Source organism: Pecten maximus, chromosome 12 (assembly GCF_902652985.1).
Source record: "Pecten maximus chromosome 12, xPecMax1.1, whole genome shotgun sequence".
Lineage (NCBI taxonomy): Eukaryota > Metazoa > Mollusca > Bivalvia > Pectinida > Pectinidae > Pecten > Pecten maximus.
The window spans coordinates 9,720,163-9,737,655 of record NC_047026.1 but is presented as its reverse complement, the minus strand read 5'-3'; the positions used below and the strand labels follow the sequence as shown (position 1 = coordinate 9,737,655).

Genomic DNA, 17,493 nt, shown 5'->3' with positions numbered 1-17,493 from the left:
TATTTATGGGTAGTTTTTCGTGTCACAAGATGACATTACCACACTTCATCACCCAGCATCAGATACACTATCACTTGTAGGTGTAGTGTAACGCGGTAAAACTAGGTCACAGTGGCCTATTATTATTGATGACGCTACCATTAACCTGGCCACTTACAGCCAATTAGATTTTAACTCTGATGCCAAGTACAGTCCGAATTAATGGTTCTCTCTCCTAGGACCTTATCATCCAAGCCGCCTCGTCACAACTCACAGGTGTCTATCTGGAAATTGTCATATTCACAAATATAAACATTATTCCAGTTTACTGCAGATGATTTAAGTGGTAATAGACTGAAAATCTTCGGGGATATTTCAATATCAAAGGGCAGTATACATATTTAATAAACACAATAAAGAGGAGATGATGGTCGGGGACTACTTCAATGGCTACACAAGGTCATCGATCAAGTCTCTATAGATACAATCCAGACTCCCAACTCCTCATGCTTGGGAACTGGCACTACCAAAGCTAACGGAGATATCAGGGAGTATTCCATCAAACTGTTTATATGTACTGTTTACTGTGAGTCACAACAACTCCAGATGAAATATTCAGGAAGGTTGTTTTTTGTCGTGTATTACAACACATTGGCATTAACTCAACAGTGCTATGTCGGAGGTATAATCATTGCTCCCTTCAAAGTCTCGGAGACACAAATATTTAATGAAGCGATATGGTTACGTCTTCCAGTGACAACGTGAACCTGGATTGTTTGATTCGAGTAAGAACACCGTATAGATTTTCACTGATAAATGTTATCTGTAGATGTGTTATAAAGTATACATGTTGCCGTCAGTCCAGGGATGAAGCTGTCAGTTTCTGTATTTGTGGTGCACAGGACGATGGTATCACTAGTATTCCTTTTGTTTATTAACAGAATTCAGCCCATGTGGGGAAACAAAGGATACGTATACATCTAAACAGAGAGTAGAGCCAAAATCATTACTTAATGGATATGATTATTAATATCATATTTTTACAGGCACATTTTCTTTAAACATATAATTGCAGAGCAAGTGTATTAGGAGAACTTCATCAAGAGATTAAATTCCACATCTAGAGGACGACTTTTTCTCCGAATAATCACATCTGTAAAGTTAGGTAGTCTGAAGGCCAACATGCATGACCAAAGTCTCCTTTATATGGATCAATAGTCGACGCAAACAAGACCAATACATTTTATGTTTGATAACAAGTGCATAATCTATTGTGTATAATAAGTTTGAGACAAGCAATGTCATTATTTATAGGTTAGACACAATGCTCGATCTATTATACACCATACATTGTCTTTACACCATACATTGTCTTTACATCAACATTGTCTTTTCATCAACATTGTCTTTTCACCATACATTGTCGTTACATCATACATTGTCTTTACATCTAACAGTGTCTTTACATCTAACATTGTCTTTACATCTAACAGTGTCTTTACACCATACATTGTCTTTACATCTAACATTGTCTTTGCACCATACATTGTCTTTACATCATACATTGTCGTTACATCATACATTGTCTTTAAACCATACATTGTCTTTAAACCATACATTGTCGTTACATCATACATTGTCTTTACATCATACATTGTCTTTACACCATACATTGTCTTTACATCAACATTGTCTTCACATCATACATTGTCTTTACATCATACATTGTCTTTACACCATACATTGTCTTTACATCATACATTGTCTTTACACCATACATTGTCTTTACATTATACATTGTCTTCACATCATACATTGTCTTTACATCCAACATTGTCTTTTCATCATACATTGTCTTTACACCATACATTGTCTTTACACCATACATTGTCTTTACATCATACATTGTCTTTACATCCAACATTGTCTTTACTTCATACATTGTCTTTACACCATACATTGTCTTTAAACCATACATTGTCTTTACATCATACATTGTCTTTACATCATACATTGTCTTTACACACCATACATTGTCTTTATATCAACATTGTCTTTACACACCATACATTGTCTTTACACCATACATTGTCTTTACACCATACATTGTCTTTACACCATACATTGTCTTTACACCATACATTGTCTTTACACATCATACATTGTCTTTCCACCATACATTGTCTTTACACCATACATTGTCTTTACACCATACATTGTCTTTACACACCATACATTGTCTTTACATCATACATTGTCTTTACATCAACATTGTCTTTACATCATACATTGTCTTTACACCATACATTGTCTTTACATTATACATTGTCTTCACATCATACATTGTCTTTACATCCAACATTGTCTTTACATCATACATTGTCTTTACACCATACATTGTCTTTACACCATACATTGTCTTTACATCATACATTGTCTTTACATCATACATTGTCTTTACATCAACATTGTCTTTACATCATACATTGTCTTTACACACCATACATTGTCTTTATATCAACATTGTCTTTACACACCATACATTGTCTTTACACCATACATTGTCTTTACACCATACATTGTCTTTACATCATACATTGTCTTTACATCATACATTGTCTTTACATCAACATTGTCTTTACATCATACATTGTCTTTACACCATACATTGTCTTTACATTATACATTGTCTTCACATCATACATTGTCTTTACATCCAACATTGTCTTTACATCATACATTGTCTTTACACCATACATTGTCTTTACACCATACATTGTCTTTACATCATACATTGTCTTTACATCAACATTGTCTTTACATCATACATTGTCTTTACACACCATACATTGTCTTTATATCAACATTGTCTTTACACACCATACATTGTCTTTACACCATACATTGTCTTTACACCATACATTGTCTTTACATTATACATTGTCTTTAAACCATACATTGTCTTTAAACCATACATTGTCGTTACATCATACATTGTCTTTACATCATACATTGTCTTTACATCATACATTGTCTTTACACACCATACATTGTCTTTATATCAACATTGTCTTTACACACCATACATTGTCTTTACACCATACATTGTCTTTACACCATACATTGTCTTTACACCATACATTGTCTTTACACCATACATTGTCTTTACACATCATACATTGTCTTTCCACCATACATTGTCTTTACATCATACATTGTCTTTACACCATACATTGTAGTTACATCATACATTGTCTTTACATCATACATTGTCTTTACATCATACATTGTCTTTACATCATACATTGTCTTTACATCATACATTGTCTTTACACCATACATTGTCTTTACATCATATATTGTCTTTACGCACCATACATTGTCTTTACACATCATACATTGTCTTTACACACCATACATTGTCTTTACACATCATACATTATTTTTACACACCATACATTGTCTTTACACATCATACATTGTCTTTACACCATACATTGTCTTTACACATCATACATTGTCTTTACACACCATACATTGTCTTTACACATCATACATTGTCTTTACACACCATACATTGTCTTTACACATCATACATTGTCTTTACATCATACAGTGTCTTTACACACCATACATTGTCTTTACACATCATACATTATCTTTACACACCATACATTGTCTTTACACATCATACATTGTCTTTACACCATACATTGTCTTTACACATCATACATTGTCTTTACACACCATACATTGTCTTTACACACCATACATTGTCTTTACACATCATACATTATCTTTAAACACCATACATTGTCTTTACACATCATACATTGTCTTTACACCATACATTGTCTTTACACATCATACATTGTCTTTACACACCATACATTGTCTTTACACATCATACATTGTCTTTACATCATACAGTGTCTTTACACATCATACATTGTCTTTACACATCATACATTGTCTTTACCAATCATACATTATCTTTACACACCATACATTGTCTTTACACATCATACATTGTCTTTACACCATACATTGTCTTTACACACCATACATTGTCTTTACACACCATACATTGTCTTACACATAACATTGTCTTTATATTGTCCTTTACACACCATACATTGTCTTACACATCATACATTGTCTTTACACACCATACATTGTCTTTACACATCATACATTGTCTTTACATCATACATTGTCTTTACACACCATACATTGTCTTTACACATCATACATTGTCTTTACACACCATACATTGTCTTTACACACCATACATTGTCTTTACACATCATACATTGTCTTTACACATCATACATTGTCTTTACACACCATACATTGTCTTTACATCATACATTGTCGTTACATCATACATTGTCTTTACACCATACATTGTCTTTACATCATACATTGTCGTTACATCAACATTGTCTTTACATCATACATTGTCTTTACATCATACATTGTCTTTACATCATACATTGTCTTTACACATCATACATTGTCTTTACACCATACATTGTCGTTACATCAACATTGTCTTCACATCATACATTGTCTTTACACCATACATTGTCTTTACATCATACATTGTCTTTACACCATACATTGTCTTTACATCAACATTGTCTTTACATCATACATTGTCTTTACAACAACATTGTCTTTACAACAACATTGTCGCTACATCATACATTGTTTTTACATCAACATTGTCTTTACACCATACATTGTCGTTACATCATACATTGTTTTTACATCATACATTGTCTTTACACATCATACATATTCTTTACATCAACATTGTCTTTACATCATACATTGTCTTTACATCAACATTGTCTTTACACCATACATTGTCTTTACATCATACATTGTCTTTACACCATACATTGTCGTTACATCATACATTGTCTTTACACCATATATTGTCCATACATCAACATTGTCTTTACACCATACATTGTCGTTACATCATACATTGTTGTTACATCATACATTGTCTTTACACACCATGCATTGTCTTTACATCATACATTGCCGTTACATCATACATTGTCTTTACATTATACATTGTCTTTACACCATACATTGTCTTTACACTTCATACATTGTCTTTATAACAAACATTGTATTTGCATCATACATTGTCTTTATACCATACATTGTCGTTGCACCATACATTGTCTTTACATCGTACATTGTCCTTATACATCATACATTGTCGTTACATCATACATTGTCCTTATACACCATACATTGTCTTTACATCAACATTGTCTTTACACCATACATTGTCGTTACATCATATATTGTCTTTACACCATACATTGTCTTTACATCAACATTGTCTTTACACCATACATTGTCTTTACATCAACATTGTCTTTTCACCATACATTGTCTTTACACCATACATTGTCTTTACACCATACATTGTCTTTACATCATACATTGTCTTTACACCATACATTGTCTTTACATCAACATTGTCTTTACATCATACATTGTCTTTACATCAACATTGTCTTTTCACCATACATTGTCGTGACAACAACATTGTCGTTACATCATACATTGTCTTTACACCATACATTATCTTTACATCAACATTGTCTTTACATCACCATTGTCTTTACATCAACATTGTCTTTTCACCATACATTGTCGTTACAACAACATTGTCGTTACATCAACATTGTCGTTACATCATACAGTGTCTTTACACACCATACATTGTCTTTACATCAACATTGTCGTTACATCAACATTGTTGTTACATCATACAGTGTCTTTACACACCATACATTGTCTTTACATCAACATTGTCTTTTCACCATACATTGTCTTTACATCAACATTGTCTTTTCACCATACATTGTTTTTACATCAACATTGTCGTTACATCAACATTGTTGTTACATCATACAGTGTCTTTACACCATACATTGTCTTTATAACATACATGGTATTTGCATCATACATCATCTATACACCATACATCCACTAGTTCGACAATATTTTAGAAAAAACCTTTGATCTTTTCTTCTTGTAATTTAACTTGACATGTTCTTCACCTTTGTGGGTTTGGTTTCCCTGACGAGTGATCTGTGGATTAAACCTGGAATTCGTATAAATAAAGAGTGCTTAAACATTTTGTTTCATGTCAAAATGTTTATTTAGTGACAGATTACAGCAATCTCGTGTTAATGTGTTTGCGCTTTGGGGTGTCGTCGTTTTGGCACTTTCTCATACCATGTATGGTGTACCGCGTCAAAGCGAGATTTAAGAGATAAAATATCGTCATGTCGCGTTTTGAAACCAACACGCCAACGCGACATTTTACCGCGCCAACACGCCAACGCGACATGACCGTCAGCCACCTTAATGATATCGTTTATTTCATGCTTCGTGTCTTTGGGATTGTCAGCAATCTGAATTGGTGTTGAAAAAAAATATTGTTGCGAAACCAAACAACAACACGATCAAATGAAATGTTAAAAACAATATCATTACCGAATCACGTGTAGGTTATCTTGGAAGTTTAAACGTTAACTATCCAGCGTTAACTGGGCCTAACGTCACATTAGTCACAATGATTTTAGACTCTCTAACATCGGTTTTTGTTTCTTCCACCGACGTATCTCTGATCACTCTATACATGCATCAAACATTGGTTGTCCGTAAGACTTCGCTTTGCATTAAATATGAAACAAATATATCAAACGCAGACGAAGGAATGGAAAGCCTATAGGTAACCGTTAACTATCGCGAAACCTGTGATCAATTTCCATATAGCATTACTTGTGTGTCGTTAACAACACAATGGCGCGTCATTCACACCGATATATTCCCTCTATACCGCATGCTTTTGAAATTATAAAACGTGACTGCAACGAGAGTGCATGTGTGGGACATTTTTTATGTTTGACATGACCTCATTCTCATATTTCTTTGCGCGATATGACACGTTAGATACTCATTTAAATGAGAGATGGTTTCTATATCATCAAACTTAAGGAAACATGATTATTAGTGGCGTACAGAACACAACCATTATATAAACTTACAGGATACAGGATTAGTTAGTGACGTACAGAACACAACCATTATATAAACTTACAGGATTAGTTAGTGACGTACAGAACACAATCATTATATAAACTTACAGGATACAGGATTAGTTAGTGACGTACAGAACACAACCATTATATAAACTTACAGGATATAGGATTAGTTAGTGACGTACAGAACACAACCATTATATAAACTTACAGGATACAGGATTAGTTAGTGGCGTACAGAACACAACCATTATATAAACATACAGGATACAGGATTAGTTAGTGACGTACAGAACACAACCATTATATCAACTTACAGGATTAGTTAGTGACGTACAGAACACAACCATTATATAAACTTACAGGATTAGTTAGTGACGTACAGAACACAACCATTATATAAACTTACAGGATTAGTTAGTGACGTACAGAACACAACCATTATATAAACTTACAGGATTAGTTAGTGACGTACAGAACACAACCATTATATAAACTTACAGGATTAGTTAGTGACGTACATAACACAACCATTATATAAACTTACAGGATACATGATTAGTTAGTGACGTACAGAACACAACCATTATATAAACTTACAGGATTAGTTAGTGACGTACAGAACACAACCATTATATAAACTTACAGGATACATGATTAGTTAGTGACGTACAGAACACAACCATTATATAAACTTACAGGATTAGTTAGTGACGTACAGAACACAACCATTATATAAACTTACAGGATACAGGATTAGTTAGTGACGTACAGAACACAACCATCATATCGACTTACAGGATTAGTTAGTGGCGTACAGAACACAACCATCATATCGACTTACAGGATTAGTTAGTGGCGTACAGAACACAGCCATTATATCAACTTACAGGATACAGGATTAGTTAGTGACGTACAGAACACAACCATTATATAAACTTACAGGAATAGTTAGTGACGTACAGAACACAACCATCATATAAACTTACAGGATACAGGATTAGTTAATGGCGTACAGAACACAACCATTATATAAACTTACAGGATTAGTTAATGACGTACAGAACACAACCATTATATAAACTTACAGGATTAGTTAGTGACGTACAGAACACAACCATTATATAAACTTACAGGATACAGGATTAGTTAGTGACGTACAGAACACAACCATCATATAAACTTACAGGATACAGGATTAGTTAATGGCGTACAGAACACAACCATTATATAAACTTACAGGATACAGGATTAGTTAGTGACGTACAGAACACAACCATTATATAAACTTACAGGATTAGTTAATGACGTACAGAACACAACCATTATATAAACTTACAGGATTAGTTAGTGACGTACATAACACAACCATTATATAAACTTACAGGATTAGTTAGTGACGTACAGAACACAACCATTATATAAACTTACAGGATTAGTTAGTGACGTACAGAACACAACCATTATATAAACTTACAGGATTAGTTAGTGACGTACAGAACACAACCATTATATAAACTTACAGGATTAGTTAGTGACGTACAGAACACAACCATTATATAAACTTACAGGATTAGTTAGTGACGTACAGAACACAACCATTATATAAACTTACAGGATTAGTTAGTGACGTACAGAACACAACCATATATAAACTTACAGGATTAGTTAGTGACGTACAGAACACAACCATTATATAAACTTACAGGATTAGTTAGTGACGTACAGAACACAACCATTATATAAACTTACAGGATTAGTTAGTGACGTACAGAACACAACCATTATATAAACTTACAGGATTAGTTAGTGACGTACAGAACACAACCATTATATAAACTTACATGATACAGGATTAGTTAGTGACGTACATAACACAACCATTATACATGTATAAACTTACAGGATTAGTTAGTGACGTACAGAACACAACCATTATATAAACTTACAGGATTAGTTAGTGACGTACAGAACACAACCATTATATAAACTTACAGGATACAGGATTAGTTAATGACGTACAGAACACAACCATTATATAAACTTACAGGATTAGTTAATGACGTACAGAACACAACCATTATATAAACTTACAGGATACAGGATTAGTTAATGACGTACAGAACACAACCATTATATAAACTTACAGGATTAGTTAGTGACGTACAGAACACAAACATTATATAAACTTACAGGATTAGTTAGTGACGTACAGAACACAAACATTATATAAACTTACAGGATTAGTTAGTGACGTACAGAACACAACCATTATATAAACTTACAGGATACAGGATTAGTTAGTGACGTACAGAACACAACCATTATATAAACTTACAGGATTAGTTAGTGACGTACAGAACACAACCATCATATAAACTTACAGGAAACAGGATTAGTTAGTGGCGTACAGAACACAACCATTATATAAACTTACAGGATACAGGATTAGTTAGTGACGTACAGAACACAACCATTATATAAACTTACAGGATTAGTTAGTGACGTACAGAACACAACCATCATATAAACTTACAGGAAACAGGATTAGTTAGTGGCGTACAGAACACAACCATTATATAAACTTACAGGATACAGGATTAGTTAGTGACGTACAGAACACAACCATTATATAAACTTACAGGATTAGTTAGTGACGTACAGAACACAACCATCATATAAACTTACAGGATACAGGATTAGTTAGTGGCGTACAGAACACAACCATTATATAAACTTACAGGATACAGGATTAGTTAGTGACGTACAGAACACAACCATTATATAAACTTACAGGATTAGTTAGTGACGTACAGAACACAACCATTATATAAACTTACAGGATACAGGATTAGTTAGTGGCGTACAGAACACAACCATTATATAAACTTACAGGATACAGGATTAGTTAGTGACGTACAGAACACAAACATTATATAAACTTACAGGATACAGGATTAGTTAGTGACGTACAGAACACAACCATTATATAAACTTACAGGATTAGTTAGTGACGTACAGAACACAACCATTATATAAACTTACAGGAAACAGGATTAGTTAGTGACGTACAGAACACAAACATTATATAAACTTACAGGATACAGGATTAGTTAGTGACGTACAGAACACAACCATTATATAAACTTACAGGAAACAGGATTAGTTAGTGACGTACAGAACACAACCATTATATAAACTTACAGAATTAGTTAGTGACGTACAGAACACAACCATCATATATAAACTTACAGGATTAGTTAGTGACGTACAGAACACAACCATTATATAAACTTACAGGATACAGGATTAGTTAGTGACGTACAGAACACAACCATTATATAAACTTACAGGATACAGGATTAGTTAGTGACGTACAGAACACAAACATTATATAAACTTACAGGATACAGGATTAGTTAGTGACGTACAGAACACAACCATCATATATAAACTTACAGGATTAGTTAGTGACGTACAGAACACAACCATTATATAAACTTACAGGATACAGGATTAGTTAGTGACGTACAGAACACAACCATTATATAAACTTACAGGATTAGTTAGTGACGTACAGAACACAACCATCATATAAACTTACAGGAAACAGGATTAGTTAGTGGCGTACAGAACACAACCATTATATAAACTTACAGGATACAGGATTAGTTAGTGACGTACAGAACACAACCATTATATAAACTTACAGGATTAGTTAGTGACGTACAGAACACAACCATCATATAAACTTACAGGAAACAGGATTAGTTAGTGGCGTACAGAACACAACCATTATATAAACTTACAGGATACAGGATTAGTTAATGACGTACAGAACACAACCATTATATAAACTTACAGGATTAGTTAGTGACGTACAGAACACAACCATTATATAAACTTACAGGATTAGTTAGTGACGTACAGAACACAACCATTATATAAACTTACAGGATACAGGATTAGTTAGTGACGTACAGAACACAACCATTATATAAACTTACAGGATACAGGATTAGTTAGTGACGTACAGAACACAACCATTATATAAACTTACAGGATTAGTTAGTGACGTACAGAACACAACCATTATATAAACTTACAGGATACAGGATTAGTTAGTGGCGTACAGAACACAACCATTATATAAACTTACAGGATACAGGATTAGTTAGTGACGTACAGAACACAACCATTATATAAACTTACAGGATTAGTTAGTGACGTACATAACACAACCATCATATAAACTTACAGGATTAGTTAGTGGCGTACAGAACACAACCATTATATAAACTTACAGGATTAGTTAGTGACGTACAGAACACAACCATTATATAAACTTACAAGATGCAGGATTAGTTAGTGACGTACAGAACACAACCATTATATAAACTTACAGGATTAGTTAGAGACGTACAGAACACAACCATTATATAAACTTACAGGATTAGTTAGTGGCGTACAGAACACAACCATTATATAAACTTACAGGATTAGTTAGTGACGTACAGAACACAACCATTATATAAACTTACAAGATACAGGATTAGTTAGTGACGTACAGAACACAACCATTATATAAACTTACAGGATTAGTTAGAGACGTACAGAACACAACCATTATATAAACTTACAGGATTAGTTAGTGGCGTACAGAACACAACCATTATATAAACTTACAGGATACAGGATTAGTTAGTGACCAACACAACCATTATATAAACTTACAGTATACAGGATTAGTTATTGGCGTGCAGAACACAACCATTATATAAACTTACAAGATACAGGATTAGTTAGTGACGTACAGAACACAACCATTATATAAACTTACAGGATTAGTTAGTGGCGTACAGAACACAACCATTATATAAACTTACAGGATTAGTTAGTGACGTACAGAACACAACCATTATATAAACTTACAGGATACAGGATTAGTTAATGACGTACAGAACACAACCATTATATAAACTTACAGGATTAGTTAGTGACGTACAGAACACAACCATTATATAAACTTACAGGATACAGGATTAGTTAGTGACGTACATAACACAACCATTATATAAACTTACAGGATTAGTTAGTGACGTACAGAACACAACCATTATATAAACTTACAAGATACAGGATTAGTTAGTGACGTACAGAACACAACCATTATATAAACTTACAGGATTAGTTATTGGCGTGCAGAACACAACCATTATATAAACTTACAAGATACAGGATTAGTTAGTGACGTACAGAACACAACCATTATATAAACTTACAGGATACAGGATTAGTTAGTGACGTACAGAACACAACCATCATATAAACTAACAGGATTAGTTAGTGACGTACATAACACAACCATTATATAAACTTACAGGATTAGTTAATGGCGTACAGAACACAACCATTATATAAACATACAGGAAACAGGATTAGTTAGTGACGTACAGAACACAACCATTATATAAACTTACAGGATTAGTTAGTGACGTACAGAACACAACCATTATATAAACTTACATGATACAGGATTAGTTAGTGACGTACAGAACACAACCATTATATAAACTTACAGGATTAGTTAGTGACGTACAGAACACAACCATTATATAAACTTACAGGATTAGTTAGTGACGTACAGAACACAACCATTATATAAACTTACAGGATACAGGATTAGTTAGTGACGTACAGAACACAACCATTATATAAACTTACAGGATACAGGATTAGTTAGTGACGTACAGAACACAACCATTATATAAACTTACAGGATACAGGATTAGTTAGTGACGTACAGAACACAACCATTATATAAACTTACAGGATTAGTTAGTGGCGTACAGAACACAACCATTATATAAACTTACAGGATTAGTTAGTGGCGTACAGAACACAACCATTATATAAACTTACAGGATTAGTTAGTGACGTACAGAACACAACCATTATATAAACTTACAGGATACAGGATTAGTTAGTGACGTACAGAACACAACCATTATATAAACTTACAGGATACAGGATTAGTTAGTGACGTACAGAACACAACCATTATATAAACTTACAGGATACAGGATTAGTTAGTGACGTACAGAACACAACCATTATATAAACTTACAGGATTAGTTAGTGACGTACAGAACACAACCATTATATAAACTTACAGGATTAGTTAGTGACGTACAGAACACAACCATTATATAAACTTACATGATACAGGATTAGTTAGTGACGTACAGAACACAACCATTATATAAACTTACAGGATACAGGATTAGTTAGTGACGTACAGAACACAACCATTATATAAAATTACAGGATTAGTTAATGGCGTACAGAACACAACCATTATATAAACTTACAGGATACAGGATTAGTTAGTGACGTACAGAACACAACCATTATATAAACTTACATGATACAGGATTAGTTAGTGACGTACAGAACACAACCATTATATAAACTTACAGGATTAGTTAGTGACGTACAGAACACAACCATTATATAAACTTACAGGATTAGTTAGTGACGTACAGAACACAACCATTATATAAACTTACAGGATACAGGATTAGTTAGTGACGTACAGAACACAACCATTATATAAACTTACAGGATTAGTTAGTGACGTACAGAACACAACCATTATATAAACTTACAGGATTAGTTAGTGGCGTACAGAACACAACCATCATATAAACGTACAGGAAACAGGATTAGTTAGTGACGTACAGAACACAACCATTATATAAACTTACAGGATTAGTTAGTGACGTACAGAACACAACTATCATATAAACTTACATGATACAGGATTAGTTAGTGACGTACATAACACAACCATTATACATGTATAAACTTACAGGATTAGTTAGTGACGTACAGAACACAACCATCATATAAACGTACAGGATACAGGATTAGTTAGTGACGTACAGAACACAACCATCATATAAACTTACAGGATTAGTTAATGACGTACAGAACACAACCATTATATAAACTTACAGGATTAGTTAGTGACGTACAGAACACAACCATTATATAAACATACAGGATTAGTTAGTGACGTACAGAACACAACCATTATATAAACTTACAGGATTAGTTAGTGGCGTACAGAACACAACCATTATATAAACTTACAGGATTAGTTAGTGACGTACAGAACACAACCATTATATAAACGTACAGGATACAGGATTAGTTAGTGACGTACATAACACAACCATTATATAAACTTACAGGATTAGTTAGTGACGTACACAACACAACCATTATATAAACTTACAGGATACAGGATTAGTTAATGGCGTACAGAACACAACCATTATATAAACTTACAGGATACAGGATTAGTTGGTGGCTTACAATAGCGGCCATCATTATCAGTCGTTAAACTTCTTGAAAGTATCTAAATATTACTGATCCTACCAGCACTAAATCACTGTAACGATAATTTTGGTACAATTTCAATATTTGGTTTTATTCGTTAGTTACCCTTACGATTAAAGGTTTTACTATTCCATCTCAAACTTTGAGAGCATACACTAACTTGTACATTCTGTATTTGGCATCATAAGTGAGGGACAGTTTTCAATCAAGCAGAACAATGGTTTTTCCCCTTTGTTCCTTATAAATGCCTAGTTAAGACAGATAAGGGGTTTCGATGGATTATTCGGTGGTAACGACAGATAAGGGGTTTCAGGTCACAACCAGTGTTGTACAAGAAACAACCGGTGTTTACAAGACACGGTCAGTGTTCTACTAGACACAACCAGTGTACGTGTAAAATGATAGCGTTCTTATATACCGAACATATACCAAAGATATCGCCTTACATATCGTAAGTATAACCTGGGAGCCGTAAGATACATGGAGTTTGACGTATGATAAAGTAAAAGTAATTAAAATGTTTTTTAATTCAAATGACTTTTTTCCGAGTACAAATGTCACCACGTGTTGTCCTATAGACTGCTTTGTCCATATAATACCTATCCGTAATGGCTGTAACCTTCATCGCCCACGTGGGAGTATGTGTCTAAGTTCATCACTCCTACCATCCGTACACTTTACCTTTGACATTAACGAGTTTTTCTAATGGTCTGTGTAATTTCCTCGCTTACATTCCTTTAGTGCTATCAGCGCTCTCCGATTTTACTGTAATTGTAATTATCAACGTCCTAGAAGATCATTATCAAGTAGAACTCGAAAACGTGTTTTAATTCCTCGGTAATGCGATAGATTATTGAACATGAATTTCATAAAAAAAATAAATATCTGTCGATTCTGTATGGTTTAATTACATTAAATCAGATTTCATCCTTTTTTCTAGTTTAATTTTTTTTTTCATTCCGTTCGTAAAAAATGATTAAAGGCCACATGAAATAGCTCTAGTATCGTTACATCGCTGTTTTTCGTTAAACGCAATTTCACATATTAACACGTAATGGAATGTGATATTAAACGATACATTTCGGATAAAGTAAATAAATTGACGTATATGAAATTGATAGGTTACTGCCCCGGTACCACTGAGAGAGCGCGTGGAGGAGTTTGTTGATGACACCTACATTATTCCTGTAGGAATCTGACTTTAATCCGTATGTCAGACAGTTTGGCCTCACGTGACAGATGTCATCATAAATGTCAGTACACTAAATTGTTGCAACTTTGATACCAAAATTGCTACAATACAAATAATTATGATAAGACACAATAGAAAATAAACCAGAAAGGAACAATAAAAACATTAAAGGGGCATTACTTCGTTCGAACAACAGAAACATGCACAATTTTAATTGATGAAATCTATGTCCGAACGATGATTATTTGAGTGTTGTGCCTATATATAAGGACATTTACTCCGAAATGTTCAGGGAAAAGGTATGTTGTTGACAAATATCGTATGTCTTTGAGATAATTAGTGATACTTCGGGTCTAATTAAGAATTTTCAGGACTTAATACTCGAAGAACTTATCTTGAGAGTAAAACTGCCTTATTAATATTGATATTATAACTTTTCCTACTTGGAAAAAGTACATATTTTCCAGTATGTTTAATTTTGGCGACCTAAACTTTATTTAAACAAAGGAATGTCCATTTAAATCAAGGAGCCGGTAAGTCGAACATACAGAGGACATCTCCCACGATTGTACAGAACACGTCCGACTTCCACCCTTCTCCAAAAACATCGGTAGTTATCTAAAGGCATTTTAACATTATACACGTAGACATTTATTTTAAATTCAATTCCTTGAATTTGCACATTTGTAGTTAAAGTGGTTTGAAGGCAAAGTTACGTAACACACGATAAATAATGAATTATTGATATCAATACAACAACACTGAACTGGAATTCTGTCAGTACAGGGACGGTGTTATCTGGACATATACACTGTAGCCTATTACACGTCCACCCGCCTTAGTACAAGGGACTGTTTAATGAAGATTATCTAAAGATGGGATTGGCGTGAAAATGTTAAAGTTTGGTGAGCGACTATACTGTAAACATTAGGAAAATAGTCTTCATTTGGTTCATCACACCGGAGACAGTAAAAGATGTTCTTCATTTTGAACAACTCCGCATTTCTTACAAAGTCTATGTACGCATCTATTACATAACACTTTTCAATATTTCATTTATTAATTAGCTATATAATTAAATCAAATAATTAGGAATTAGGAATATAACACTTACCTCTATCGACAATGTTACCAAATCCTTGTATCCCGGTTCACTCCGAGCTTCCCCGGTGTAATGATAAATCCAGAGAATTCGGTTACAGCCTCGAAACTTGTTCAACATTTTTTGCTCTAGTATATATAGATGTAAATGTTTTGTTTTTCTTGATTTTTATTTTTATTTTTTTTTTACATCACATAATTTTTTGTCTATAAGTAAAACATCATGCGTAGATAAACATCAAACATGTATGTGTAACTGTGTTGAACATAACACATTTCTCCAAAACACTTTTTCCGCACGAAATTGATGACAGCGGAGAACCGCCGGCCACTAATTCCCGCTATTAATATCAGACTGCGCCAACACTAGTGGGATATCGCACGCCGATACTCCCGCGCTGGTGATAGGTACAGCGGCTGGCAATGGAGGGACGTGTTATGGTAGAGTGCACACAGATCGGCCGCTATTGTTTAACGGAAGGTCGGCTGGTAGATGTAGAGTATAACGACTCTGGTATAGATACAGTAGGTCTGTGTAGGTATATAGGTACACAGTGTGGTTACAGTCAGGTATAGATACAGCACGTCTGTGTAGGTATATAGGTATATAGTGTGGTTACAGTCAGGTATAGATACAGCAGGTCTATGTAGGAATATAGGTACATAGTGTGTTTACAGTCAGGTACAGATACAGCACGTCTGTGTAGGTATATAGGTACGTACTGTGGTTACAGTCAG

General features: G+C 33.8%; 1 protein-coding gene across 1 annotated transcript in view; it reads right to left on the bottom strand.

The window, feature by feature from the left end:
• Window positions 1-17,199, bottom strand: part of LOC117339311 (probable G-protein coupled receptor 83) — a 46,616-nt gene extending 29,417 nt beyond the window's left edge. The window contains exon 1 of the mRNA XM_033900835.1: window positions 16,769-17,199. The gene's annotated coding sequence lies outside the window, so the exon portion shown is untranslated. The remainder of the gene's footprint in view (window positions 1-16,768) is intronic.
• Between the last annotated feature and the right edge of the window lie 294 nt (window positions 17,200-17,493).